The sequence below is a fragment of the Hemiscyllium ocellatum genome, chromosome 17 (genome assembly GCF_020745735.1).
Source record: "Hemiscyllium ocellatum isolate sHemOce1 chromosome 17, sHemOce1.pat.X.cur, whole genome shotgun sequence".
Lineage (NCBI taxonomy): Eukaryota > Metazoa > Chordata > Chondrichthyes > Orectolobiformes > Hemiscylliidae > Hemiscyllium > Hemiscyllium ocellatum.
Genome location: NC_083417.1, coordinates 3,826,560 through 3,841,887, shown reverse-complemented (window position 1 = coordinate 3,841,887; position 15,328 = coordinate 3,826,560). Strand labels below are relative to the sequence as shown.

General features: G+C 43.2%; 1 protein-coding gene across 2 annotated transcripts in view; it reads right to left on the bottom strand.

The window, feature by feature from the left end:
- LOC132823857 (granule associated Rac and RHOG effector protein 1-like) overlaps positions 1-15,328 on the bottom strand; it is a 220,674-nt gene that overhangs the window by 156,002 nt on the left and 49,344 nt on the right. The window lies entirely within an intron of this gene.

Below are 15,328 nucleotides of genomic sequence, written 5' to 3'. Positions count from 1 at the left end.
GGTTTAATTGGAAGCACACTAGCTTTCGGAGCAACACTCCTTCATCAGGTGATAGTGGAGGGCTCAATCGTAACAGAATTTATAGCAAAAGTTTGCAGTGTGATGTAACTGAAATTATACATTGAAAATTTGATAGTGATAGTTTCACTTCTTTCATGTGATTTACACATGAAAGAAGTGAAACTATCACTGTAGTCTAACAGATGAAAGGCTTAACAGACAATCAATTTTTCAATGTATAATTTCAGTTACATCACACTATAGATTTTTGCTATAAGTTCTGTGTTAGGATTGAGCCCTCCACTATCACCTGAAGGAGCGTCGCTCCGAAACTAGTGTGCTTCCAATTAAACCTGTTGGACTAAAACCTGGAGTTGTGTGATTTTTAATGACTGTTGCAGGCAATACATTCCATGCCCCTACTACTGAGTAAAGATACTACCTCTGACATCTGTTCTAGATCTATCAACCTTCAATTTAAACTTTTGTCCCTCGTGCTAGCCATCACTATCTGAGGAAAAAGGCTCTCACTGTCCACTTTATCTAACCCTCTGATTATCTTAAATGTCTCAATTAAGTCATCTCTCAACCTTCTTCCCTAACGAAAACAACCTCAATTCCCTCAGCCTTTTCTCATAAGACCTTCCCTCCATACCAGACAACATCCTATTAAATCTCCTCTGAACCCCTTCCAAAGCTTCCACATCCTTCCTATAATGCAGTGACCAGAGTACGCAACATGCTAAGTGCAGCCACACCATAACCTCATGGTTCCAAAACTCAATCCGTCTACCAACAAAAGCTAACACATCGTGCGCCTTCTTAACAGCACTATGAACCTGGGTGGCAACTTTCCTGATGAAGGGCTCTGGCCCGAAATGTTGAATTTCCTGTTCCTTGGATGCTGCCTGACCTGCTGTGCTTTAACCAGCAACACATTTTCAGCTCTGGCAACTTTCAGGGTTCTATGTACATGGACACCAAGCTCTCTCTGCTCATCTACACTACCAAGAATCTTACCATTAGCCCAGTAATCTTTATTCCTGTTGCTCCTTCCTAAATGAATCATCTTACACTTTTCTGCATTAAAACTCCACTTACCACCTTTCAGTCCTGCTCTGCAGTTTATCTATGTCCTTCTGCAAACTGCAAAATCCTTTGGTATTATCCACAAACCTTAGTGTCATCTGCAAATTTACTAACCCATCCTTCTATGCCCTCATTCAGGTCATTTATAAAAATGACAAACAGAAGTAGCCCCAAAACAGATCTTTGTGGTACCCCACTGGTAACTGAACTCCAGGAAGAACTTTTCTCATCAACCACTAACCTCTGTTTTCTTTCAGCTAGCCAATTTCTGATCCAAAACTACTAAACCACCCTCAATCCCATACCTCCGTATTTTCTGCAGTGGCCTACTGTGGAAAACCCTATCAAACGCCTCACTGAAATCCAAACACACCACATTAGTGGCTTTACCCTCATCTACCTGCTTGGTCACCTTCTCAAAGAACTCAATAAAGGTTTGTGATCGTGAGCTTTGAGAAGATTTGGAGCTCAGGTTGAGGTTCTGGATGCAAGTTTGCTCGCTGAGCTGGAAGGTTCATTTTCAATTTCTTCACTATGTTAGGTAAACACCATCAGTGAGCCGCTGGAGAAGTACTGGTGTTATGACCCGCTCTCTATTTATGTGTTTAGGTTTCCGTGAGTTGATGTCATTTCCTGTTCTTTTTCTCAGGGGGTGGTAAATCAGGTCCAAGTCAATGTGTTTGTTGATAGAGTTCCGGTCGGAATGCCATGCTTCTAGGAATTCTCGTGCGTGTCTCTGATTGGCTTGTCCTAGGATGGATATGTTGTCCCAGTCGAAGTGGTATCCTTCCTCATCTGTATGTAAGGATACTAGTGAGAGAGGGTCATGCTTTTTTGTAGCTAGTTGATGTTCATGTATCCTGGTGGCTAGTTTTCTGCCTGTTTGTCCGATGTTGTGTTTGTTACAATTCTTGCAAGATATTTTGTAAATTACATTAGATTAGATTACTTACAGTGTGGAAACAGGCCCTTCGGCCCAACAAGTCCACACCGACCCGCTGAAGCGCAACCCACCCATACCCCTACATTTACCCCTTACCTAACACTACGGGCAATTTAGCATGGCCAATTCACCTGACCCGCACATCTTTGGACTGTTGGGAGGAAACCGGAGCACCCGGAGGAAACTCACGCAGACACGGGGAGAACGTGCAAACTCCACACAGTCAGTCGCCTGAGGCGGGAATTGAACCCAGGTCCCTGGCGCTGTGAGGCAGCAGTGCTAACCACTATGCCACCACGGTTAGTTTTACTTGTTGTCTGTACAGGGTCTTTCAAGTTCATTAGCTGCTGTTTTAGTGTGTTGGTGGGTTTGTGGGTTACCACAATGCTAAGAGGTCTGAGTAGTCTGGCAGTAATTTCTGAGAGGTCTTTGATGTAGGGATAGTGACGAGGGTTTCTGGATGCATTTTACCTGCTTGTTGGATTGGTTGCTGAGAAATCGGCAGACTGTCCATTGGGTACCCATGCTTTTTGAATACACTCTATAGGTGATTTTCCTGTGCTCTGTGTAGTTACTCTGTGCTACAGTGTGTGGTGGCTTGTTGGAATAATGTTCTGATGCAGCTTCATTTGCAGTGTTGGGATGATCGCTTCTGTAGTTCAGTACTTGGTCTGTAAGCCTGGTTTTCCTGTAAATGCTGGTTTGAAGTTTCCCATTGGCTGTTCGCTCTACTGTGAAATCTAGGAATGGCAGTTTGTTGTTGTTTTCCTCCTCTTTAGTGAGTTTTATGCCTATAAGGTATTATTAAGTTTTAAGCCTATAAGGTTTCCTCTAACTTGTTTCATTTAGTGATACAAAGGTGTCATCCATGTAGTGGACCCAAAATTTGGGTTGGATTGTTGCAGAGCTATTTGTTCAAGTCTCTGCAATGCTGCCTCTATTAAGAATCCTAATATTAGAGATTTCATTGGGTGTTTGGTTGGTTTGTCTGTAGGTTTTGTTATTGAAAGTGCAGTGGGTGGTAAAGCATAGGTCCACTAGCTTGCCGATATTGTCCTTGCTGCTGAAGTTGGCAGTTTTTGGGTGTGTGTGTCCTTGGTTCTTCTAATACTGTAGTCAGTGTTTCCTTGGCCAGGTTGATGTTGATGGATGTGAGTAGGGCTGTTACGCTAAAGGAGACCAATATTTCATGCTCTTCTATCTTGGTGTCTTTGATAGCGTTCAGGAATTCTTGGGAGGAGAGAATGGAGTGGCATGAGTCTTTTACTATGTATTTTAGCCTTTAGTGTAGCTCCTTGACTAATCTGTGCAGTGGTGTTCCAGGTAGCAAGACTATGGGTGAGAGGAGGGCTCTTGATTTGTGAATTTTGGGTAATCCGTAGAAGTGTGGTGTGTTAGATCCATCTGGTTTCATTTGTTTTTAAAAGTCTGTCTTGTTTAATTCTCCAAATTTCTGAAGATTTTGCAGTAAAGTTGTGATTTGGTTCTCCAGTTGTGGGGTCGGGTCTATTGCCACCTGTTGGTAAGTGCCAGTATCTGTTGACACAATCTACCCTTCACAAAATCGTGTTGACTATCCCTAATCAATTTATTCCTTTCTTGATGATTATAAATCCTATCTCTTACAACCTCTTCCAACACCTAACGTAGTGTTAGGTGAAGGGGTAAATGTAGGGGAATGGGTCTGGGTGGGTTGCTCTTCAGAGGGTCGGTGTGGACTTGTTGGGCCGAAGGGCCTGTTTCCACACTGCAAGTAATCTAATTTGCTATCCTCTAGTCTTCTGGTACTATTCCGTAGACAATGACAACATAAAGATCAAGGCCAAAGGCTCTGCAATCTCCTCCCAGGCTTCTCAGAGAATTCCTAGATAAATCCCATCCAGCCCAGGGGGCTTATCTATTTTCACACTTTCCAGAATTTCTAACAACTCTTCCTTGTGAACCTCAATCCCATCTAGTCCAGTAACCTGTATCTCCGTATTCTCCTCAACAACATTTGTATTCACACTGGAAAAATACAATGAAAAATATTCATCTATCTCCTCTTCAACTTCCCACTACTGTTCTTGATTGGCTCTAATCTTATTGTAGTCTTTTTTTTTATTCTTGACATACCTATAGAAAGCTTTAGAGTTTTCCTTGATTCTATCTGCTAATGACTTCTCATGTCCCCTCCTAGCTCTACTTAACTCTCTTTAGGTTTTCTCTGGCTAACCTGTAACTCTCAAAGGCCCTAACTGAGCCATCACATAGCAAGGGCGGCACGGTGGCACGGTGGTTAGCACTGCTACCTCACAGCAGCAGGGACCGGAGTTCGATTCCACCCTCTGGTGACTGTCTGTGCAAACTCCACACATTCTTCCAGTGTCTGCGTAGGTTTCCTCTGGGTGCCCTGGTTTCCTCCCACAGTTCAAAGATGTGCAGGTCAGGTGAATTGGCCACACTAAATTGTCCACAGTAGTTAGGTGAATTAGTCAGGGGTAAATATAGGGTAGGGGAATGGGTCTGGGTGGGTTACTCTTCGGAGGGCGCTGTGGACTTGTTGGGCCTGTTTCCATACTGTAGACAATCTAATCCTGACATAAACCTTCTTCTTCCTCTTCAAATTCCTTAGTAAACCATGGCTCCCTTGCTCGACCACTTCTTCCCTGACAGGTACATACTTATCAAGTTAAAAATCACACAACATCAGGTTATAGTCCATCAGGTGGGTGTCATTCCAAAAGCTTGTGCTTCCAATTAAACCTGTTGGACTAGAACCTGGTTTTGTGTGATTTTTAACTTTGTACACCCCAGTCCAACACCACCATCTCCAAATCACACTTACCAAGGACATGCAGTAGCTGTTCCTTGAATAAGCCCCACATTTCAATTGTGCCCATCTCCTGCAGTTTCCTTCCCCATCCTATGCATCCTAAATCCTGCCTAATCGCATCCTAATTGCCTTTTGCCCAGTTATAACTCTTGCCCTGCAGTATATACCTATCCTTTTCCATTGCTAAAGTAAACATAACTGAATTGTGGTAACAATCACTGAGGTGCTCGCCTACCTCCAAATCTAACTCCTGGCCAAGTTCATTACCCAGTACCAAATCTAATGTGGCCTTGCCCCTTGTTGGTCTGTCTTCAGACTGTAAGATTCCTGAAGAAGGGCTTATGCCCAAAATGACGAATCTCCTGTTCCTTGGATGCTGCCTGACCTGCTGCGCTTTTCCAGCAACACATTTTCAGCGCTGTCTTCAGACTGTGTCAGGAAACCCTCCTGCACACATTGGACAAAAACTGACCCATCTAAAGTACTCGAACTATAATACAGGTATTTCCAGTCAATATTTGGAAAGTTAAACATCCCCATAACATCCATTCTGTTACTCTCACTCCTAGCCAGAATCTCTTTCTATCCTTTCCTCTACACCTCTGGATCTATTCAGAGGCCTATATACCTTCAACACTTGATGGAGAGGAAGAGCCCACAGTTTCCAGAACTGTCGAGGAGTTGGACACATTTTTGCTTCGGCACCACTTTCAAGTTTACAGCTTTCATATAGTCTCTGTGCTTGTTCAGGACCATCACACCTAGCCAAACTTTATACACCAGTGGACCTGGCCTGCACCAACTATGCCTCTTACCCATGCTGAGCCATTTCCATAGTTCCTACACCAAAATTTGTCCGCCGAAGTAAACAGCCTCTTTCAGTTAGCAGAGTCTTATGTATGGCATTGATGCTCCTAATGCCATTTCACCAGCACCACTCCCCACCCCCAGGTCCAGGAAAATCAGATTTAGTTGCATGACGAATGCTCCTATAATCATAGAGATGTACAGCATGGAAACAGATTCTTTGGTCCAACTCATTCATGCTGAACAGATATCCTAAAATAATCTAGTCCCATTTGCCAGCATTTTGCCCATATCCCTCTAAACCATTCCTATTCATGTACCCATCCAGATGCCTTTCAAATGTTGTCATTGTACCAGCCTCCACCATTTTCTTTGGCATCTCATTCCATACATGCACCACCCTCTGCATGAAAGGTTGCCCCTAAGGTCCCTTTTAAATCTTTCTCCTCTCACCTTAAACCTACACCCTTTCGTTTTGGACTCCCTTACCATGGGGAAAAGACCTTGTCTATTTACCCCATCCATGCCTCTCATGAGTTTATAAACCTCTCGAAGGTCACCCCTCAGCCTCTGGCGCTCCAATGAAAATAACCCCAGCCCTATCGCTCAACAACCATGTAAATCTTTTCTGAATCCTTTCAAGTTTCACATCTTCCCTATAGCAGAGCAACCAGATTTGAACTCAATATTCCAAAAGTGGTCTAACCAATGTCCTGTTCTGCCTCAACATGACATTCCAACTGCTTTAATCAATGCACTTACTATTAGAGGCAAGCATACCAAACACTTATTTTCATACTCCATTTCTTTGGAATGAAAGACCACACTTCTCATTTACCTTCCATATATCTGTTGAGCTTTAATTTGTCAGAATATTTTTGAGGTAATTTTAAGGGTCAAAAGTAGTCGAAGGCTGTCAGAGAGAAGAAACGGAATTTCAGGCCACAATTAGATCAGCTAGGATCAGCAAACATAAGGAGCCAAAAGGTCTACTGCTTCTCCTAGTTCATGTGTTACTATGTTCGTAAAGTGTTTCCAGTGGCAGAAGGTTCTGTAACCAGGAGAGAGGGATTTAATTTAATTGGTAACATCAGGAAGCTATTTTACATAGCCAAGTATAATCTGGAATGTGCTATCTGAAAGGGTGGTGGAACAGGAACCTTCACCAGCAAAGTGGAAAAATACACAAGGGGAAATATTGACCCCTTGAAAGAATTAAAATCTTGGCCAATTTTTCCAAAACCAAGGAAAGCCAAAACAAAAAATGTAACTGCCTGTAAGAAAGCAGCTGATAGACTAGACTGTAACTGAGATTTCAGTCCAGACAACTCAATTCTACACCACAAGAATCTAAATTATAAACCACAATGACAAAACCACTAAGCCAAGTTGACATACAGTTACAAATCTGTAAAATTTCTCTAGCCTCTAAAAAAACAGCACATGAACTCAATTCCTGAATCTGATAGTGTTTTCTGTAGTGGTTTGAATGTGGGTGAGTGATTGTTTTAGTGGGAGGAGAATAATTTAAGACAGGCTCATCACACCACAAAACATAGGACAATACAGCGCAGAACAGGCCCTTCAGCCCTCGACGTTGCACCAACCCTGTGAACTAATCTAAGCCCATGCCCTACACTATCCATGTGCTTACGCAAGGATTGTTTAAATCTCCCTAATGTGGCTCAGTTAACTACATTGGCAGACAGGGTATTCCAAGCCCTTGAGTAAAGAACCTGCCTCTGACATCTGTCTTATATCTATCACCCCTCAAGTTGTAGTTATGCTCCCTCGTAAAAGCTGACATCATCATCCTAGGAAAAAGACTCTCACTGTCTATCCTATCTGATCATCTTGTATGTCTCTATTAAATCCCCTCTTAGCCTTCTTCTCTCCAGTGGGAACAGACCCAAGTCTCTCAGCCTTTCTTCATAAGACTTTCCCTCCAGACCAGGCAACATCCTGGTAAATCTCCTCTGCACCTTTTCCAATGCTTCCACGTCCTTCCTGTAATGGGGCGGTCAGAACTGTACACAATATTCCAAGTGCAGCCGCACTAGCGTTTTGTATAGTTGTAGCATGGCATCACGGCTCCGGAACTCAATCCCTCTACCAATAAAACCTAGTACAGTGTATGCCTTCTTAACAGCACTGTCAATCTGGGTGGCAATTTTCAGGGATCTACGTACATGGACTCCAAGATCCCTCTGCACATCCACATGACCAAGACTCTTTCCATTGACCCAGTACTCTGCCTTCCTGTTATTCTTCCCAAAGTGAATCACCTCACATTTAACTGCATTGAACTCCATTCGCCACCTCTCAGCCCAATTCTGCAGTTTATCCAAGTCCCCCTGCAACCTGTAACATTCTTCCACACTGTCCACTACTCCACCGACTTTAATGTCATCTGCAAACTTACTAACCCATCCAGCTGAAAATGTGTTGCTGGTTAAAGCACAGCAGGTTAGGCAGCATCCAAGGAATAGGAAATTCGACGTTTCGGGCATATTCGACGTTTCCTGATGAAGGGCTTATGCCCGAAACGTCGAATTTCCTATTCCTTGGATGCTGCCTAACCTGCTGTGCTTTAACCAGCAACACATTTTCAGCTGTGATCTCCAGCATCTGCAGACCTCATTTTTTACTAACCCATCCAGCCATGCCTGCGTCCAAGTCATTTATAAAAATGACAAACAGCAGTGGTCCCAAAACAGTTCCTTGTGGCACACCACTAGTAACCAGAATCCAGGCTGAATATTTTCCATCAACCACAACTCGCTGCCTTCTTACAGAAAGCCAGTTTCTAATCCAAATTGCTAAATTACCTTCAATCCCATGCCTCTGCATTTTCTCCAAAGGCCTACCATGTGGTGAAAAGATGATAGAGGTTGTTTCCACGACCCTTCGATCCAACTCGTCCATGCCGACCAGATATCCTGACCTAATCTAGTCCCACTTGCCAGCACTTGGCCCATATTCCTCCAAACCCTTCCTATTCATATACCCATCCAGATGCCTTTTAAATGCTGTAATTGTACCAGCCTCCACCACTTCCACTGACACCTCATTCCATACACGTACCACCCTCTGCATGAAAATATTGCCCCTTACGTCCCTTTAAATTTTTCCCCTCTGATACTAAACCTATGCCCTCTAGTTCTGGACTCTCCCACCCCTGGGAAAGGACCTTGTCTATTTATCCTATCCATATCCCTCATGACTTGATAAACCTCTATAAGGTCACCCCCTCAGCTTCCGACGCTCCAGGGAAAACAGCCCCAGCCTGTTCAGCCTCTCCCTATAGCTCAGATCCTCCAACCCTGGCAACATCCTTGTAAATCTTTTCTGAACCCTTTCAAGTTTCACAACATCTTTCCGATAGGAAGGAGGCCAGAACTACACGCAATATTCAAGAAGTGGTCTAACCATTGTCCTGTATGGCCGCAACATGACCTCCCAACTCCTGTACTCAATACTCTGACCAATAAAGGAAAGCATACCAAACGCCTTCTTCACTATCCTATCTTCCTGCAACTTTGCTTTCAAGGAACTAAGAACCTGCACTCCAAGGTCTCTTTCTACATCACCACCCATTAAGCGTATAAGTCCTGTTCTGATTTGCTTTTCCAAAATGCAGCACCTAACATTTATCTAAATTAAACTCCATCTGCCACTCCTCAGCCCATTGCCCCATCTGATCAAGATCCCATTGTACTTCTTCGCTGTCCACTACACCACCATTTCCGGTGTCATCTGTTCACTGGTGCTCAATCATGCTGATTCAGTAACCATGTATCGAGTTACCACATTTCACTTTACAGAGTAAGTATCTGAGAATGATAGAATCTCTACAGCATGGATGCAGGTCATTCAGCCCATCAAATCCACACTAACCCTCTGAAGAGCATCCCACCCAGACCCACCCCCTGCCTTATTCCTGTTACCCCGCATTTCCCATAACTAATCCATGAAGACTGCACATCCCAGGACACCGTGGGTGCTTTAGGATGGCCAATCCACCTAACCTGCACATTTTGGAACTGTGGAAGGAAACTGGAGCATCTGGAGTAAATCCATGCAATATGATCAAAACATGTAAACTCCACACAGACAGTCGCCAGACGGTGGAACTGAACCTGGATCCCTGGCGCTGTGAGCCACTGTGCCACATTCTACATTGATGTAAATGGATCAAAGTTCTGCAGTGCTTGTGCAATAGAGCAGCTCAGAATCCTTTATCTCAATGTGCGAAAATGCTTCATCGATAGTGAGAAAAACAAGGCAGTGTAGAAATTAATGTGCTCACTGCCAAAATGCTCACCTCAGCTTGCCCATTGTCAGGTTTCCTGTCCACAATCTTCCCACAAACTGGAACAGGAAGCGGAACACAGGGCAAACTAGTACTGTTCAGCTTGGGAAGCCAGTAAACAAGTTGGATAAACAGAAAAAAACCCTGCATTTCTATAACATCTTCTGTGAACATAGCACATGCCAACCAAGTACTTTTGAAAAATTCAGTCACTGCTGTAACGTAGGATGTTAAAAACCATTTTGTGTATAGCAAGCTCCTACATCGAGCAATGAAATAAATGAGATCATTTGTTTTCAGAATGTTGTTTAAGGGATAAATCCCCAGGACCTGATCAGGTATATCACTTGACAATGTGGGAAGCTAAGAAAGTGATTGCTGGGCCCTTTGCGGAGATATCTGTATCATTGATAGCCATGGGTGAGGGGTCTGAAAACTGGTGGGTGGCTAACATTGTGCCATTATTTAAAAGTGGTGGTAAGGAAAAGACAGGGACCTATGAAATAGTGAGTCTGATGTTGGTGGAGGGCAAGTTATTGGAAGGGATCTTGAGGGACAGGATTTACATGCATTTGGAAAGGCAAGACTTATTAGGGATAGTCAACACAGCTTTGTGCGCGGGAAATCACAACTCACTAACTTGATTGGATTTTTGAAGAAGAAAAGGCAAAGTGGTGGACATTGATTGATAAATTCTTGATGTCACAAGGAATTAAGGGCTACGGGGAGAATGCTGGTAAGTGGAGTTGAAATGCCCATCAGCCATGATTGAATGGCGGAGTGGACTCGATGGGCCGAATGGCCTTACTTCCACTCCTTTGTCTTATGGTCGCCTACAAATATATGGACTTCAGCAAGGTGTCCAACAATGTTCCGTATGGTAGACTGGTTAATAAGGTTAGATCACAGAATTCAGGGAGATTATCCGGACAAGATTGCAAAGTCCCAAAGCTTGGCTAAACCGTGTAATCCGGCCTTCAATTATCCGAACAAAAGACCCCCCACCTGAGGCATTGGGATAATCGAGGTTCTTCTATACAGGAATGATTTGGATGTGAATGTTGGTGGAATGGTTAGTAAGTTTGCAGATGACACCAAAATTGGTGGTGTAGTAGACAGTGAAGAAGGTTATCTCACACTACAACAGTATCTTGATCAGACAGGCCAATGGCAGATGGAATTTAATTTAGGTAAATGTGAGGTCTTACATTTTGGTAATGCAAAGCAGGCAGGACTTATACACTTAATCTTAGGATTCTTGGGAGTGTTGCTGAACAAAGAGGCCTTGGGTGGAGGTTCTTAGCTCCTTGAAGGTCGAGTCACATGTAGATAGGGTGGTGAAGAAAGCATTTTGTACACTTCCCTTTATTGATCATTGCATTGAATGTAGGAGTTGAAATGCCATGTTGTGGCTATATAGAACATTGGTGAGGCCACAGTTGGAATACTGCGTTCAGGTCGCCCTGCGATTGAAAAGATAGTGTGAAACTTGACAGGGTGCAGTAAAGATTTACAAAGATGTTGCCAGGGTTGCAGTGTTTGAGCTAAAAGGAAGATTGAATAGGCTGGGACTGTTTTTTTCTGGAATGTCAGAGGCTGAGGGGTGACCTTATAGAGAGAACAGTCAAGGTTTTTTCCCCAGGGAAGAGAAGTCCAAAACTACAGGACATAAGTTTAGGTGGGAGGGGAAAGATTTAAAAGGGACAACTTTTCATGATGCATGTATGAAATAAACTGCCACAGGAAGTGGTGGAGGCTGACACAATTACAGTATTTAAAAGACATCTAGATGGCTATATGAATAGGAAGGGTTGAGAGGACTAGATTAATTAAAGATATCTAGTCGGCATGGTCGAGTTGGATCGAAAGGTCTGTTTCCGTGCTTTACAACTCTATGACTCCAGGGACAAATAGTGTCGAGGATGGTGAGGAGAGCTTCCGTATTCTTCTTTGAAATAATGCCATAGGATATTTATCCCAAGAGAGCAGTCAATGCTTTACTGAAAACCTGCACTGTTGACAATCAATACGTCCTTAAAGCTAGAGGATCAAATTTATGCATTCATGTCTCTGGCTTGAGTTTTCAAACCGCAAAGTTCCAAGTCACAGGAGAATGTGCTAGTCACCGAGCCAAAAGCACAACTCCCTGAAAAGTAGACAAAACTATAAAAAAGCCCATAGTGGTTGGGACTTTATAGATGGAAGCACACATCAGCAGAGCAGAGAACTGAAAAAAAAAAGAAAAGAACTTACTAAAGAAATGACTGTTATGTTAGCAAAACATTGATTACAAAAACAGAAATTGCTGGAAAAGTTCAGTAGGTACAGCAGCATCTGTGGAGAGAAATCAGAGTTAATGTTTTGGGTCAGGTGACCCTTTCTCAGAAATGATGATAGCTCAGAAAATGTCAGTATTTGTGCAGAAGATTTGGTTTTGGTGGGTGGGGGTGGGGGTGGGGATGAGGCCAGGGCCGGGGGCGGGACAGGGAGATGGTTAAGGAATATACATTGACTAGGACAGAGATTGTTGCAGTTTCATGCATTCCATTGTGTGTTTCTAATGCTTGGAGAGCAGCGATGTTCACCCTAGTCTCTGGCTTATATTTGTCACCCAAATCACACTGAAAAGAAAATAATTATCTGCACATTTATCTTGGTTATATGGGAGATCTTACCATGCACGAATTGGTCATCACATTTTCTACAACTGCGGCTGCAAAGATCAAAGATCTACAAAGATCATAAAGCAATTTGGGACACTGAGAAATATGCTATATAAATGAAAGTCTTTCTGTTTTGAGTATTAGCAAATTAATGAAAGGGCTTAAAATTATGACAAAAGAAGTAAAGAAGAGAAACTGTTTTGAATGAATGATGTGTCTAGAACAAGGAGACATTAAGTATGAGATTTAGGACCCAGTGGGAGAAATGCTTTTTTTAAAGACGACACAATATTGTAAGGCAGTGCTGGACTTATAAATTGAAGCTGAGAATAGATACAACATTTTAGGATAGATTAGATAGTGGACGAAGGAACAGGAAAATAAAGGTATAGCAAAATAGTGGACACATCAGATAATAATTACAACTTATATCGAAAATAAAAGCAAGGATAGATCAGTTGGGTGAAACAGTTGGCTTTTGTCAACATGAGTATAGATCCACCTAAAACATTTTTTTCAAAAACTACAGGAAATAGAGATCCACCATCTGTATTTTTCTTTCCTTTCTCTTGCCAAATTTCAAGCCTCCAACCCATTCTGTTCTTGTAGGTGTCAGGTCCTTGCTGGAGTTACAGTTTACAGCTCACAGATGCCTGCTAATGCTACTATTTCACCCATTAGACAGGTGCAAGAGCCTGGATATAGGCTACTTAACAAGAGGAGGAGTCATAGTCAAGGTTCAATCAATACCACTGTTCACATGCATACATTTTCAAATAGTCAAAAGTCACAAGACACCAGGTTATAGCCCAACAAGGTTAGGTGAAATCACAAGCCTACAGCTGCCTCACCTAAGGGGCAGAGCATTGAAAACCTGTGATTTCAAGCAAACCTGTTGAACTATTAGCTGGAAAGAATGCTATGGAAAAGCCAACGGGAGTGGAAATTCTGCCTAATTCTTCATTACCCGAACCCATGTGTAATAAGGCCAATTTAACACCTGCACTGTTGCTCCAATTGAGCTTAGTTTGCTCAACAGAGACAAAATTTGGACTGGCCTACCCTGCTTAGCTAGTTTATCTGCTTAGAACCTCCAACTGGCTATATACAGAGTAGTATGAGGCGTCAAATGTAAAATTTAGCTTTTTGGTTAAGGTGTAAAGAGAGGGCAATGTCTCCATTAATTGTGAAGCAACTGCAAATGTGTTGCTGGTCAAAGCACAGCAGGCCAGGCAGCATCTCAGGAATAGAGAATTCGACGTTTCGAGCATAAGCCCTTCATCAGGAATAAGAGAGAGAGCAGCTTGGCTCAGTAAGGACTTGTGTCAGAGGTGGCAGATCACAGATTCAGTTTACTTTAGTACTTGGGCAAAATCTTAGCTGACAGAGTGTAGCATTGTTAGAGACACAATCTTTTAGAGAAGACTTGTGGTTATAGTAGCTCCCACTAAGCTATTCAAGAGCACATTTCAGACTGTTGCTGCTCCACAGAACTTATTTCTTCCTATCTTGACTCAATTTTCTGTCCCTTTGTCCAGTCCGTTCACCAGTTTCAAAATTTCTAGTTTACCACCACAAGCTGCCTCCTCTTCACCATGAATGTACTATCGCTCTATATTTTCATCCCCATCAAGCTGGTCTGAGAGCTAACTGCTTCTTCCATGAGAAAAGGCCTGACCAGCACCAACCACCGTCATCCTCCACTGCCTGGCCTTAACCTCATTTTGAACAACTTCTCCTTCAACTCCTCTCACTTGCTTCAAACAAAAGGTGTGGCTATGGGTACCCATGTGGGCTCCAGTTATTCATGTCTTACTGTGGGTCACATGGAACGTTTCTTGTCCCGTCCTATTCGATTCCCATTCCACAATTCTTTTTCCAGTACATTGATTACATAATCAGTGCTGCCTCTCTCCCTCCATCAGGAATGCAAAAATTTATCAATTTAACTTCCAATTTCTACCTTGCTCCCACCTTCACTTGGTCCATCTCTGACTCCTCCCTTCCCCAAATTCTCACTTTACTTTTCTGGGAACAGGCCGGCCACTGATATCCATTACAAATCCACCGACTCCCGGTTACCTCGACTGTACATCCTCACACCGTGCTTCCTGGAAAGACCCAATCCACTCTGCTAGTTTCTCTATCTCTGTCATATCAGTTCTGATAATGCTACCACCCATAGACGGTCCTCCACCTTGGTCAACAGAGCGCTCAAACATGCCCAAGCCATTTCCCACACTTTTGCAACCACCGACCCCCAAGCCCTCCATGCATAACAATCCAGTTCCCAAATAAAGTCCAGAAGAACTGCAGATGCTGAAAATCAGAAGAAAAAACAAAATTGGTAGAAAAGCTCAACAGGTCTCGCAGCATCTGTGGAGAGAAATCAGAATTAATGTTTTGGGTTCTTTCCTCAGAACAGGTCCCGTAATCTTTACTTCCCACTCAACCAGCTTCCCTATCGAAAGGATCATAAACTGCTATTTCAACCACCTCCAGACACACATTCCTCTCCTCTCCAGTGTCACATTCCACAGGGACCATTCCCTCCGGGACACCACAGTCCACTCCTCTTCCACTCCCAACACCTCTCACATCCTCATACCATCTTCCCTTGCAACCACAGGATGTGCAACACCTGCCCATTAACTTCCTCCCTCCTCACTATCCAAGTCCCCAACACATCTTCCAGGTGA